General features: G+C 35.5%; 1 non-coding gene across 1 annotated transcript; it reads left to right on the forward strand.

Annotated features, from left to right (window-relative positions):
- Positions 1-15653: 15653 nt before the first annotated feature.
- Positions 15654-15740, forward strand: Trnas-gga. Its single transcript has one exon. It is a non-coding gene; the product is annotated as a tRNA-Ser (tRNA).
- Positions 15741-15945: the final 205 nt, after the last annotated feature.

Genomic DNA, 15945 nt, shown 5'->3' on the forward strand with positions numbered 1-15945 from the left:
TAACTATTGCCCACATTTGCAAGACTATTATTATCAATATTCTTTTGTAATTTTCTTTTATCTAAATGTTCAACTGAAGGAGTATTAACTGATTGTTTAATTCCGTAAGTGTTAAAAGATAAGCCTTTAACGCATTTTTCTCCTTCTTCGCTAATTCCTTCTTCAGGAAAGATAACTCCAACTTTATCTATTTCAGCTGAATCTTCTATTAATGTGAGAGATAATTGATCTTTGAATTCATTTGCTACGCTGATATTTGTACCACATTCGTATGTTTTTGATTGATATAATGGACTAATAAGTAATTTTACTTTACTGCTCCCATTACCATTATCTTGATAGCTGAGTCCGTAAGCAACTCCATTCCCCTCAATTAATTCTACGTTTGTTGGATTAAAACCTATCGCTTCTTTAATTTCCGGTGTATTTGAGTTGATCCCGAGCAATCTTCTTAATATAGACATAATTTTATTTAAAATATTAATAAAATGCTATTATGATTACTCCTGTGTGTTAATGTCAATGAAAATTTTAACTAAAATTAAAAAATTAATATAATATTTTATACTAAAAGGTAAATATAAGCTTGAAGAGGGCTAAGAAGCTTTATGCTATTTCTCAAAAAACCAACAATTGCAATCATTGGTTCTACAGGTATAATCTGTTAAAGTTTACACGAGTCTCATGAATGATAGAAAAAGAAGAGCAGTTTAGTTTTACATCAGAAAACCTCAAAAAAGCGGGAAAGTTTATAGAGATGTATCCCAAAGGTAGAGAAGGTAGTGCTGTTATGCCTTTACTATATCTGGTTCAAGAGCAATGCGGATGGGTTTCTGAATCTGCTATGCGTTATGTTGCTGATATGCTGCATATTCCACATATTCGTGTATATGAAGTGGCAAATTTTTACACCATGTATAATTTAAAACCAGTAGGCAAATATCTAATACAAATTTGTAGAACAACTCCTTGCTGGTTGTGCAATAGTGAAGAAGTTTTAAATACCTTTAAAAAAAAACTTGGAATCAATATCGGTGAGACTACTAAAGATAATTTGTTCACTTTAAAAGAAGTTGAATGCCTAGGTGCATGCATTAATGCTCCCGTTGTGCAGATTAATAATGACTTCTATGAAAATCTTACTCCTGAGAAAGTAGAAAACATCATAGCAGAACTTTCAGGCAAATAGATGAAAGAAGAATTTGCATTCAAGATAATCAAGCAATCAGGTTCTGCAAGAGTTGGCATTATTAAAACTCCAAATGGAAACATAGAAACACCAGCATTTATATTTTGTGCAACCAAAGCTGCTATTAAAGCTGCAGATATCGAGAGAATCAGAGAAGAAGGTACTCAGATAATACTTTCCAACACCTATCACCTAATGCTTCAACCAGGAGAGAATACTGTTGCAAAACTTGGTGGTTTGCACAAGATGATGGGATGGAATGGGCCAATGCTAACTGACTCAGGTGGATATCAGATATTTAGCTTAGGCCACGGATCAGTTTCGGAAGAGATAAAAGGAATAAGAAAAAAACAAAAAACTTTGATCAAAATTAATGAGGATGGGGCAATTTTTCGTTCTTACATCAATGGCAAAACTTATTGCTTAACTCCTGAAAAGTCTATACAAATTCAACAAAAATTAGGTGCAGATTTAATCCTAGTTTTAGATGAATGCACTCCATTTCACGTAAGCAAAGAATACACAGCAAAATCAATGCTCATGAGCCACAGATGGGCTGAACGTTCTTTAAATGAATTTGAAAAAAACAATAATGGCAAGCAGGCACTGTATGGAATTAGTCAAGGCGGAATATATCACGATCTGCGTAGAGAAAGTTGTGATTTTATCAACAATTTACCATTTTTCGGCCAAGCAATAGGTGGATCACTTGGTCAAAGTAAAGAGCAGATGTACGATGTAGTTTCTTTCACTATGGACCACTTGAAAAAAGACAGGCCTACTCATTTGCTTGGTATCGGTGGGATTGTGGACATCTTTCATGGAGTAAGTCTTGGAATTGACACGTTTGATTGTGTGCATCCAACTCGTTTGGCAAGGCATGGTGGTGCGCTTATTAAAGTAAAAAATAGAGATTCTATTTCTTCAAAGTGCAAAGAGCATATCAATTTGCGAAATCAACAATTCGAGCTGGACGATAACCCAATTGAAAGTGACTGTTTATGTTTTACCTGCAGAAAACATTCAAGAGCTTATATACACCATTTACTGAAAGCTAAAGAGCTCCTGGCTTACACGCTCGTTACCATTCATAATATTTTCTTTATGAATAAGTTAATGGCATCAATAAGGCAGGCAATATTAGATGATAGGCTAGATCAGGAGAAAAATAATTGGATTAGTGAAATACCATTGCACTTTGATTTGGCCTCTCTTTAAGTCTTTTCTTCATTAGACTTCTTGCATAACCATATAACGAACTTTTATTGGAAATAGAAACGAAAAAACTTACTTGACAAACTCCGCCAGCCCCCTTATCATGAAACTGAAGCTATTTATTTATCTTCTCTGTACAGATTAAATGACAAAAAAACTCACGTATCTGGCGTCTCATGTTTAATTTTTTGCACTATGTGCACCTTATGTCTTTATCAAACTTCTACCTACATAAGCTGAAACGCGCTTATAAAGCGTTTCAAACATAAAAAAACGCCAACTTAAAAAATGGATAGTGAATAACTAGCTACCCTAGGGTTTCTTTTGCCTTTTTTTCTGTTTAGTAAATTTCTTAACGTTTATAATTTAGATTAGTTGCGGTTTAAAAGCAACTGAATCGCGGTTATTAAGTGTTTAGAATAAAAAAACGCCATACTTGAAAGTATAATGTAAGTAATTAGCTAACCACGGGGCTTCTTTTGCCTTTTTTTTTATTTGGTAAATTTCTTAAATATTTATAGTTAAATGACAACCGTCATCCCAGCGGGATCTAGAGATACCGCGGCGGTATAGCTATACCTTTTTTCTACTTAGTTTGGGTTATGCAAGAAGTCTATTCTGTTAACTCTTCCTTTTATTATTTTTCCTTCAGAAGTGCTATAATAAATAATTAATCTATTAATGTTAGTCTCTACCCATATGATTTGTAAGGATTAGAGGTGAAGATATGGCTAAAGGAAATAATACCCTATTAATATTTGACTTTGATAACACTATCACTAATGGACACATGCACAATGCTCTTTCTAGGTTAAGCAAAAGTGACTTTAATTCTACTCAAAATAATGCAGCAACTGATAACGACATAAAAATTTTCTAGAAAATACAGACGGAATAAAAAATAAAGAGGGGTTAAAATCTGTACTGCAATCTGCACTTTCAAGTGGAATAGAAGTTAATATTGCATCATATACAAAATATCCGGATGCTGTAAAAGAGGTTGTAAAGGATCACTTGGGTTTATTTGAAGAACAAACAGGTAGCATTTCTGTATTTGGTGGGTTTCCAGGAGATTATGATAATCAGTTGCAAGAGTTAGATGTTAGAGAACAACAAAGTCAAGTCGGAAAGAATTTGCACATCTGTGAGGCAATTGTGAAGTATAAGAATAAACACGGTGAGTTGCCAAAAACTGTCATGCTAGTTGATGATGATGTAAAAAATATTCAAAAGATTAATGAGTTTGTTGCATCAATGAGCAAAAGAGGGGGATGGCTTAAAGAAAATGGGCTGAGTGTTGAAGATATAAAAAACATTAAATTTGAAGGTGCGCGAGTGCCTAAAGAGGACAAAAATGTTGGTTATCTAGAAAGAGTACAAGAGTTTATCAGTCCTAGGAAAGAAGAGTCACCACAATTACCTCCTAAACTTAAGAATTTAAATGCAGTATCCCAGAATAATGAGGAGCCACCACAATTACTTCCTAAAAAAAGGAAATCAAGTGATGGTATGGTTGCTGATGGTGAGAATAAAAAACAAGATATTAAGGGCATGTTGTCATCTGAAACACAAGCAAACCCAACACGCTCAAAACGTCATGCAATGATGCTTGACCCTCAGCAAATAGAATCTATACACCAGAATGCTGAAGAGCCACCACTAGGTAAAAAATACGCACATACTGAAACCATCTCCTTATCAAAGGCATTTGATACAATCAGAGATTTTTTTCAAGATTGTGGTCAAAAAATAATAAATACTATTCATAGATTACTAAAGAAGGAAGTAATAACAGGAGTTAAAGAGCAAGGCTATGATGTGAATAGTGAAAAAGGTAAAAGTGAAATTACGATTTATGGTAATAAATTGATAGATATTGACAAAATAAAAACGGATTTTATTGATACCTCTCTAATTCGAATAATGGAATTGGGTGAGGAGAAAATCAAAGATCTTAACAATAATTATAAAGGTGATCAGCTAGGGCGAGAGATATCGAAATTATTGAACGCTGGTTCGCAAAAGGAAAATATAAACTCAAACTATAATGATGGAGAGCCTATATTCCAGACTCGTAAAGAGGCATTGAACTATCCTCCGCAAAAGAAAGACATAAACTCGAACTCTGTGAGAGGAAACTATAATGGTGGAGAGCCTACACATCAGACCGTTCAAGAAGCACGGAACTATCATCGGCAAAAGAAAGGTATAGACTCAAACCCTGTAAGCAAAAAACCACTTGCACCACCAGTACCTCCTAAAAATTATACGGAAAAAGTTACGCAAAGCAGAAATGCAGGTGGGATTAAAATAGGTAAGTGATTCATGTATAAAAGACAAGAGTTAACTGACAGAAGAATTAAAACTAATGTCAGGCTCTTGCTTAATACATATAATTGCTTATATGTGTGGTTCATAGCACATTGTTTCAACTTTACGCTTCTTTAATCACTGTGCTATAGCTAACCCAAGAAAGGTTTTCCTACGTCATACCGCCGCGGCGCTAACAAGTAGCGGAATGACGAATTTTTGTTTTTCAAATTATCGGTAAACTTAAGTCACTTTAGCTATAAATTATGAAGATCTATTGTAAAGCAGCCAAATCAATATAACAGAATACACTAAGCTTTAAGCATAGAAACCACTTTATCGTAACTTGGCAGTGACTTAATTTCTCCAATTGCAGCTAGAGTGGCTTTTTCATGCTGAGATAATAATTCTTCTGCTGCTTTTTTTACGTTAGCAGTGGTAACTGCACTAATTTTTTCTATTAATTCATTTTTACTGATGTACCTATTATAGTTACCGTAGTAGTGCCCCAATGTTTCAGCACGTGAGCTCACACTTTCGCGTGACATTAAAATTTGGGATTTTACTCGCTCTTTCACTCTATTTACTTCTTCTTCCCTCAAATCATCTGTAGACAACTTCTTCAACTCTGTCGTTATAGATTTTAAAAGCTTATCTAAGTTACTACTGTCTGTACCAGCAAAAATGGAAAACATTCCTGTATCAGTATAGCTGGAATTAAATGAATAAACAGAATAAGCTAATCCCTGCTTTTCCCTTACTTCCTGGAATAAACGTGATGACATTCCGCTCCCTAATATAGAATCAAGCACTTGAAACGTGTGATATTTATCGTCATGGCGAGAAACACTAGGTAGACCAATTAGCAAGTGCACCTGATCTAATTTACGATGTTCTAAATACTCACCACCAGTGTGGCTCGTCGCATTTTGGCTTTTTTTCAGCTTTTTAGAATGAATCTTTGAGAAAAAATCTTTGGTTAATGCAACAACTTCTTCATGTTCAACATTTCCTGCAACGGCAAATAGCATATTCTCGCCAAAGTAATGCTCATTTATGTAATTATCTAGATCTCCTCGAGTAAAAGATTTTACAGTATCTTGCGTGCCTAAGATTGACCTGCCGAAAGGTTGATCTTTATAAGCTGCCTCAAAATATTTATCGAAAACAATGTCACTTGGTGAATCATTAGTTTGAAAAATCTCTTGTATTACAACGCCCTTCTCACGCTCCAATTCATCTTCTGGAAATGTTGAATTCATCAATATATCTATTAGTATATCAATACCAGTTTTGATGTCTTTCTTGAGGACTTTTGCATAATAGGTGGTGCTTTCCCTACCAGTGCTGGCGTTGAAAACCCCACCTATGTCATCAAAAGCTTTTGCAATTTCAAAGGCAGTTCTTGTCTTCGTCCCTTTGAAAGCCATGTGTTCTAAAAAATGGGATATTCCATTTTGCTTTGCACTTTCTGCTCTACTGCCAACACCAACTCGTATGCTTAAAGCTACGGAATCAATATCACGCACCTGCTCAGTTATTATGCGCAGACCATTATCTAATTTTGTTACCCGGGGTACATTCATCTTATGTGTTCTTTTTTAAATTCTCTTCTGCAAAATCCCAATTAATTAAATGATCAAGGAAAACTTTTATGTAGTCAATTCTACGGTTTTGACAATCTAAATAATAGGCGTGCTCCCACACATCCATAGTGAGTAGTGGCACTTGGCCATAAATTATTGGCAAATCTGCATTTGGAGTCTTGGTGATTTTGAGCTTTCCTAACCTACCTTTTTCGAGCACTAACCATACCCATCCACTGCCAAACTGGCTTACTCCATGGTTGGAGAATTCTTCATAAAATTTATCAAAGCCACCGATATCGTCCTGAATTTTTTTTGCTAAAAGACTACTATCTTTAGGCTTACCACCACCATTTTTTTTCATTGAGTTCCAATAAAAAGTGTGGTTCCAAACTTGTGCTGCGTTATTAAATATAGGCAAGTTGCTGCTATTACCATGAACTTCTGTTATTAATTCCTCAATTTTTACATGTTGATAATCTGTATTTTCAACTAGCTCGTTGAGTTTATTTAAATATCCTTTATGGTGCTTATCATAATGAAAATCTAAGGTTTTTGCAGATATATAAGGCTCCAAAGCTGTTTTATCGTATGGTAATTCAGGTAAAGTAAAACTCATAAAAACCTCTTTATTTCTAACCTACTTGGATGGTAGGGCAATATATGCTTTTGTGCAACATATAATTAATAGCTAAAACATTTAGGTATCTATTGCATTATTCTAAATTATACTACAATAATAATTATTATATAAGCCATAGAAACGGATTAAATACAAAAACTTCCTTGACAAACTCCGCCAACCCCATTATCATGAAACTGAAGCTATTTATTTATCTTCTCTGTACAGATTAAATGACAAAAAAACTCACGTATCTGGCGTCTCATGTTTAATTTTTTGCACTATGTGCACCTTATGTCTTATAAAATTTCTACCTACATAAGCTGAAACGCGCTTATAAAGCGTTTAAAACATAAAAAAACGCCAACTTAAAAAATGGATAGTGAATAACTAGCTACCCTAGGGTTTCTTTTGCCTTTTTTTCTGTTTAGTAAATTTCTTAACGTTTATAATTTAGATTAGTTGCGGTTTAAAAGTAGCTGAATCGCGGTTATTAAACGTTTAGAATAAAAAAAACGCCATACTTGAAAGTATAATGTAAGTAATTAGCCAACCACGGGGCTTCTTTTGCCTTTTTCTCCGCTTGGTAAATTTCTTAATGTTTATACGGAAGGTGTCATCCGAGTAGCTGACACTGGGATGACAAAAAAAGGAGCACTGGGATGACATCATAGGGGCGCTGGCCTGACAATCGTCATTCCGCTACGTGTTAGCGGGATCTAGAGATACCGTGACGGTATGACAAGGGAGAACAGTTGTATTCCTGCACAATTTATTCTCATGACAAAAACGTCTTAACTTTCTCTCTACTTTTTCTGGATAAGGTCAATTTTGTGAAAAAATGGATTGAATTATAGGCAGATTTGGCTATTATTTGTAATACATGGGTATTAGGTAAAATGTTTAAATTTGATCCTTTATTATTAGCTCGAATTCAGTTTGCCTTCACAATAGGCTTTCACATTATATTTCCTGCTTTCACGATCGGGCTTGCAAGTTTTCTAGCCTTTTTGGAATGGTGTTGGCTTAAGACTGGTGATACACGTTTCCGTGATGTTTATAAATTCTGGATCAAGATTTTTGCCGTTGCTTTTGGCATGGGAGTGGTATCTGGAGTTGTAATGTCATATCAACTTGGTACCAATTGGTCGATTTTTTCTGACCGCATAGCCAATGTTCTCGGCCCTCTATTTTCCTTTGAGGTTTTAACAGCCTTTTTTCTGGAGGCATCTTTTTTGAGTATTATGCTATTTGGATGGAATAGAGTAAGTTCTCGTATGCACTTTGCTTCTACTTGTATTGTTGCAGTGGGAACGCTTATTTCAGCTTTTTGGATTATTGCGGCCAACAGTTGGATGCAAACACCCGCTGGATTCACGATTGGTGAGAATGGTCTCCTATATCCAACCAATTGGTTAGAGATTATTTTTAATCCTTCTTTCCCTTATCGCTTTATTCATATGGTAACAGCAGCCTATCTTACAACAGCTTTTGTGGTTGGTGGTGTAGGAGCATTTTATCTTTGGAGAAAACGACATGCTCCTCAAGCAAGAATTATGCTTGGTATGGCAACCATTATGGTAGCTTTAGCTGCACCATTTCAGCTGTTCATGGGAGATAGGCATGGATTAAATACACTAAAGCATCAACCTGCTAAGATTGCTGCAATGGAAGGTATATGGGAAACCGAAAAAGGGGCTGGCTTACTTTTATTTGCTTATCCGGATCAGCAAAATGAAATTAATCACTACGAGATAAAAATTCCTAATCTTGCCAGCTTGATCTTAACACATGATTTTTTAGGAGAAGTAAAAGGATTAAAGGAATGGAAAAAAGAAGATAGACCACCTGTAGTATGGGTATTCTGGTCCTTCCGTATAATGGTTGGAGTTGGAATTTTAATGATCATAATTGGGTCAGTAAGTGTTATACAGTATCTTCGTGGCAAATTATTCCAAAGTTGTTTCTTACATGGATGGTGGATATCAATGATGCCGTCTGGGTTCATAGCGTTACTTGCAGGTTGGTTTACTACTGAAATTGGCCGTCAACCTTACACTGTATATGGAATTATGCGCACAATTGAATCATTTTCATCTGCGATTACCGGTCCTCAGGTTGCATGGTCTTTGATTGCATTTATCGTTATGTATACCCTTATATTTGGAGCAGGTAGTTACTATATTCTGAAACTTATATACAAAGGAATTCCTGTCATTAAAGAAGAAGAGCAATTTTATAAACACGGTATTGGAGCTTCAGTGATTGATGCTGGTACATCTGGAAAGGACAACAATCATGTTTGATTTTTCTTCCTTAATTAATTTACCCCTAATCTGGGGATTACTAATTGCCATAGCTGTTTTACTGTATATTTTAATGGATGGGTTTGATTTAGGTATTGGTATTTTACTTCCTTTTGCACCGTCAGATAAATGCCGTGATCACATGATAAGCTCAATTGCACCATTTTGGGATGGAAACGAAACATGGTTGGTACTAGGTGGTGGAGGGTTGTTTGCTGCTTTTCCTCTTGCATATTCAATATTAATGCCTGCTTTTTATATTCCAATCATTATTATGCTGCTTGGCCTTATAGTGCGCGGAGTATCCTTTGAGTTTCGTTTTAAGGCAGAAGGAAAATACAGGCGATTATGGGATTATGCCTTTCATTTTGGGTCACTTGGTGCTGCATTTTGCCAAGGCATGATTTTAGGTGCATTTATACATGGTGTAGAAGTAAACGGACGCAACTTTTCTGGTGGCCAATTTGATTGGGCAAGTGCTTTTAGTGTAATGACAGGCATTGCTGTGATATTTGGATATGCACTTTTAGGTTCTACATGGCTCATAATGAAGACAGAAAATATAACACAAGAATGGGCACGCAAGGTTGCTTCTTATACGCTTGGTTTTGTAGGTATTTTCATGGGACTAGTGAGTGTAGTGACACCATTTTTAAATGAACGTATTAAAAACTTTTGGTTTAGCATGCCAAATTTTTATTATTTATTTTCTATTCCATTACTCACATCTTGGCTATTTTTCATGCTGTGGTTTGATCTTCAGAATACTAAACGGGAGTACCGTCCATTCTTTCTCAGTATTGCTATTTTTTTTATGGGATATTTAGGTTTAGGAATTAGTATCTACCCATGGATTATACCTTTTCAATATACCATTCTGGATGCAGCCGCTTCTGGGCCAAGTTTATCTTTAATGCTCATTGTTATAATACCGCTTTTACCAATCATTTTAACTTACACTGGTTATTGCTATTATGTCTTTCGTGGAAAATCAAATTATGAACACACATATTAAGGAGTTAGTGACCTTATGGTTAAAACGTTACCCTTAAATCAAGCAGTCGTTCAGGCAATGGCGTCAACTCAAGAACCTTCATTAGCAAACCCTCCTATGGATTTTCTGAAAAGTTTTTGAGTATATTGTATTTTTAATTTGTAGAATAAGTTTTTTTCCTTTTTGCATGCTAACCAAAAAGGGTTCTGTCATCCTTCTTGTCATATAAGTAGCTTGACGCGGGCATTCAGTTTTCTTTATAATTTTCTTTGTGAAAGAACAAAAATGCTTATTTGTAACCATAGCTGGCTTACCAAATGCTGGGAAGTCTACATTAATTAACAGCATCATAGGCAAGAAAATTGCAATTGTCACCCCTAAAGTGCAAACAACAAGGACGCAAATAAGGGGTGTTGCAACATGCAACAACACACAAGTTGTCTTTACTGACTCCCCAGGAATTTTCTCAGCAGAAACAAAACTTGAAAAAGCTTTAGTCAAATCTGCATGGTCGGCAGTTAAGGATAGTGACATCACTTTGTTGCTTGTTGATGTAAGCAATTATTTGAAAAATATAGAAAGAATTAAGACTATATTTATGCGGCTGCAGCGCACAAAAGGCAGATGCATTTTGGTTATCAATAAAACTGATTTGGTAAAAAGGCCTGAATTAAAGATGGCGCATGAGCATCTGAATTTGCTTTATAAATTTGAAAAGGTTTTTATGATATCAGCATTAAAGAATGATGGACTTTCTGATTTGATGAATTACTTGTCTGAAGTTGCATCGGTGAGCCCCTGGTTTTATGAAGAAGATCAAATAACCGATTCCTCGACAAATTTTTTATCAGCAGAAATTACGAGAGAAAAATTATTCTTGAACTTGCGTGAAGAATTGCCATACTCTACAGCTGTTATAACTGAACAATTTGAGGAAAAAAAAGATAAGAGTTTAGTCATCAAACAGATCATATTTGTGTTGAAAGATAGTCATAAAAAAATAGTACTAGGAAAAGATGGCAGTAATATTAAAAAAATTAATATCGAAGCGCGTGCTGAACTAGAAAAATTATTTGAGTGCAAGGTACACCTCTTTTTATTTGTGAAAGTGCGACCTTGGATCGACCGTCCGGAGGAGTATATAGGCAATGCTTAATTCTTTATTGGTATTTGATATTGAAACTATACCAGATGTAAATTCCTGCAAAAATTTACTCAATATTAGTGATGATAGTAGTGTAGAAGAGAAGAGGGATGCATTAACAAAATATCATCTTGAAATAACAAACGGGCAAAACTCTTTTCTGCGTCAGCCTTTTCACCTTGTTGTAGTTATTAGTTTTTTACTTTGCAATATAAGCTACCAGAGTGGTTATGAGGTGTTCACACTGCAAGAAATAAGATCTGGAGGCACACTAAATTCCAGTGAAAAGGAGCTAGTGAAAGGATTTTTTAACTACATATCAGAGAAAAAGCCAAGATTAGTTTCGTTCAACGGACGCACTTTTGATATACCAGTGCTGAAGTATCGTGCTATGGTCCATGGCATTCAAGCAGAATATTTTCATAAAGCTGGCGATAAGTGGAATAGTTACAATCAGAGATATAGCAGTGATTGGCATTGTGATTTGCTTGAATCCCTCTCTGATTTTGGAGCTTCTGCGAGAGTAAAAATGAACGAAGTTTGTGCAGCATTTAATCTTCCTGGTAAGATTGGAGTTGATGGGTCACAAGTTATGGGCTTATACGATAGCGGCAAGATACAAGAGATTCGAGATTATTGTGAAACAGATGTAATTAACACTTATTTGATTTACTTAAGGTTCATGCATCATCAGGGAAGGATTACTACTGAAAGCTACAACAAAAGTGTGGAAGAGCTACTTTTAGAGTGCGAAAAAAAAGAATACCTAAAGAAATTTAAAGAAGAATGGCAAATAACTTGTGGTGGAAAAATTTTACTTCCATAGAATAAATAGTCGAGTTATAATGCACTAACAAGCGAACCTCTGTACTAAATTTTGGTTAATATACACGTTGAGCATATTAAGAAAGTTGCTTTTAAGGTATTGCATTTTACTTTTATTTTCGTTATAAGGTTGCTTTAAGTTGAATTTTCAACATTTTTATACTATTTACATTTAAGATATGATTTCGAAATTTTTTGGGGGCACTTCATGAAAAAGTCTATGTATACTAGAACTGCTCTAGTTTCTTTATTAACTTTATGTTCTTTCAGCAGTTTTGCAGCTGACTTTCCTGATGAGAGTATGAAGGAAATAAAAAAGCAAGAGAGCACAAAAACTTCTGGAAAAACAGAAGTTATGAAAACATCAAATAAAAAACTGAAAGAAAAGATGGACAGAATATGTAATGCTGATCCAAGAAAAAAAGCTGAAGAGCTTAAGAAAAAAGAGGAGCTAAGATTAGCAGCCGAGCAGAAGAAAAAAGAGGAGATCAGGCTAGCAAATGAGAAAAAAGCAAAGCTTATAGAGGATTCAAAAGCGAAAGCTCTAAACGCTAAGAATTCTAATATAGAAAAAGGTAAAGTTTCAAAAACTAAGCGTTCTAAAACTAAGAATGCTAAAGTTGAAGCTAAAGATGTAAAGAAGGATATAAAAGTTGTTAACAAAAATACAGAGGAAAAAGGTAAGGCAAGTCCTGTTGTTTCAGTTGGTGGAGTTGATATTATCGATACCAATCAAGGGCAAAGTAATTTAAGAATAACTTTTGGTGGTGTTGTTGATGCTCAAGGTTATGGCAAAGCTGGACCAAGTGGCGCAGATTATAAACGTTATAACGTTATGCCAAACAGATCTACAGAGTATTATAATGCCACTCCAGATATAACAAAAGGAGCAAATCCAATATTCTATGAAGGAATAGGAAATATTGGTGATTACAGCAACGATATGGGTATGATTGCTGATGCAATATTGCACCTCAGAGCAGAAAATAAGAATGAAGATTTAGGTCTTCTTTATGGTGCTGACGTGCAGTTTCATGTCCCAGTGACCGAAGGTAAGGGAGCTTCACAGGGTGTTTATGCTGCAAAAGGCAGAAGTGCGCATGTGTTTGTTAACTCAAAATATGGTGACGTGAAGCTTGGTTACCAATTTGGTCCTGAGGCTCTGATGAGGCTTGATGCAACAAGAATTGCGACTGTTGACGGAGCTGCAGATAGTGACTGGTTCAGAAAAGTGAACTTAGAAGGAAGCGCTGCTAGCTTTCCATTTTATGTAACACCACGTCTTTACACTGAAAGTTTTTCGAGTGAAAGTGAAAAATTCTCTTTCCGTATGGCAGGGAAATATAACAAAGGCGTTATGACTACACTGCCATTTAGAGTTGCTTACTACTCACCAAATTATATGGGCGCAAGATTTGGTATCAGCTACTCACCTCGTTATGATAGTGGTTTGTTTACTGTAAAAGAAACAGTTTCAGAAGATAAAGGCGGTAAGATAGAACATAAGGAAACGATAAAGCATGTCGGCCCAGACTATGAGCACATAGTAAGTGCTGGTGCATCATATGAATATGACTTTGATAAACATAACATAAAAGTTAAAACTTCTGCAGTTGGTGAATATGGCTTTCCAAAGCAACCAAGTAAAGATAAGCATCTTTATAAGGAATTTGTGGAGTATAATGACCTGATGGGTGTTAATTTTGGTGTAAGCGCTGATTATAAGATTAATGAAGATCAAGGCGTAAAGTTTGCTGCCTCTTTTGCATACTTGGGCAAATCTGGTCAACCGAAGGGTATTAAAAAATTAATTGGTGATACCTATACGGAAATTGATAGTAAAGATGCTACTGATGGCAAAAGAGTGGAAGGGCTGAAAGCTCAATTTGGTAAAGATAGTATAGATACCATGTATTGGACTGTAGGAGCTGGGTATCAACATGAGAATATCTACACAAGTTTGACGTATTTTGGCAGCAGAATGAATGACAAAGATATGCTTCATGATGGTGCACTTGGCGTTCAATATGATCTGTCTCCTGCATGCAGTAAGAACAAATTTGTTCCTTACGCAGCTCTCCATTATTTTATGACTAACGAAACAGGTAAGCTGAAAGATGAGTCTGATGCTGATGTACCTTCTAACCAAGGAATTCTCCTTCTTACTGGTGTGAAGTTTTCTTTCTAACCAGCCAGTACACACCACAGTTAATTGTGGTGTATTCTTGTCTGTTAGTGTTTATTTGTCGATCAAATAAACATATGGTGTCCTCTCTCCTGTCATCCCAGTGCGTGACACACAACTGTACGAACATTGTGATTTGAGGACACTCCACCAAGAAGGATGTCATCCCAGTGCCCAGACACTGGGATCCAGCTTTCCATGCAACTTCATCAAAAGCGTTTATTCAGCATAAGATCAGCCACTTTTTATGCTCACCAAATCAGTTTGCTTACTTACAAGCAAAATTTCCTGGATTCCAGTGTCAAGCACTGGAATGACACCCTATGGTCACCGGAATGACGCTTTATGGCTACTTAGATGATGAGAAAAGAACACACTGCCCTTATTCTACTGGCCGTATAGCTACTTTCAAATTTAATCAATTAAGCAGGAGGACCCTATGCAAACCACACTAAAAAATCATTTAGCTGGAGAATTACTTACCACTGCTACGTGCTGGAAATTAACGCTTGCAGGTGGAGAAGTAATGGGATTCACTGACTATGATGAAGACTTAAATATTGATAATATACTCTATAAATCTTCAAGTGGATTTACAGCCAGTAGTATAATATTAAACAGCAATTTAAAGACTGATAATTTGGAAATTGAGGGAATATTAAATAGTGTTGATATCAAAAAAAAAGATGTTTTATCAGGAAAGTACGACTTTGCAAATATTGAGATATTTCTTGTGAATTATAAAGACTTGACCCAGGGAACAATGAATCTACATTCAGGAATTTTTGGTAAAGTGACATTAAGTAGTGGAAGATTTATTGTTGAAATTAGAGGGCTTTCAGCAAAGCTTGAGAGAAGCATAGCAGAATTATACTCTCCTGCATGCAGAGCACAATTTTGCGATGATAAATGTAAAGCCGATACTAAAAAATTTAGTAAAATAAGTACAATCACTAAAGTAATAGACGAAAGAAGATTTGAAGACACGAATTTAACTGAGAGTGATGAATATTATAAGCACGGAGTAGTAAAATTCTTTGGCTCAATAGCGTTTGAAGGTGTAGTAAAAGAATATAAAAATAAAGTAGTTACGTTGTTTACTTCGCCTCCATACCAAATTTTTGCTGGAGATAAATATTCAATACTCGCAGGTTGCGATAAAACATTTCCAACTTGCAGAAGCAAGTTTAACAATACTGTGAATTTTCGTGGTGAACCCTATATACCAGGTTTTTATATTGTTTAGCAGTACAATTTTCAATATTATGAATAAGCATGGAAAGGTGGCTGAGTGGTCTAAAGCACACGCTTGGAAAGCGTGCACATATGAAAATATGTCGGGGGTTCGAATCCCCCCTTTTCCGTATGTTACTTCTAGAATAGAATAAAACCCCCGGTCGCGCACACAACTGTACGAACATTGTAATATGGTACAATGTTACAACTATGCGGTGGTAATTTACGATAAATTCATGTAGCCATTTCAAATTTAGCCATACCAATGTCAGTAAATTGATTAAGCAAATAACACTTGAGTAGCAGTTCCTTCCCACGATTAATTTCAGATTT

Source organism: Drosophila ananassae (assembly GCF_017639315.1).
Source record: "Drosophila ananassae strain 14024-0371.13 chromosome 4 unlocalized genomic scaffold, ASM1763931v2 tig00000240, whole genome shotgun sequence".
In the NCBI taxonomy this organism is placed as follows: domain Eukaryota; kingdom Metazoa; phylum Arthropoda; class Insecta; order Diptera; family Drosophilidae; genus Drosophila; species Drosophila ananassae.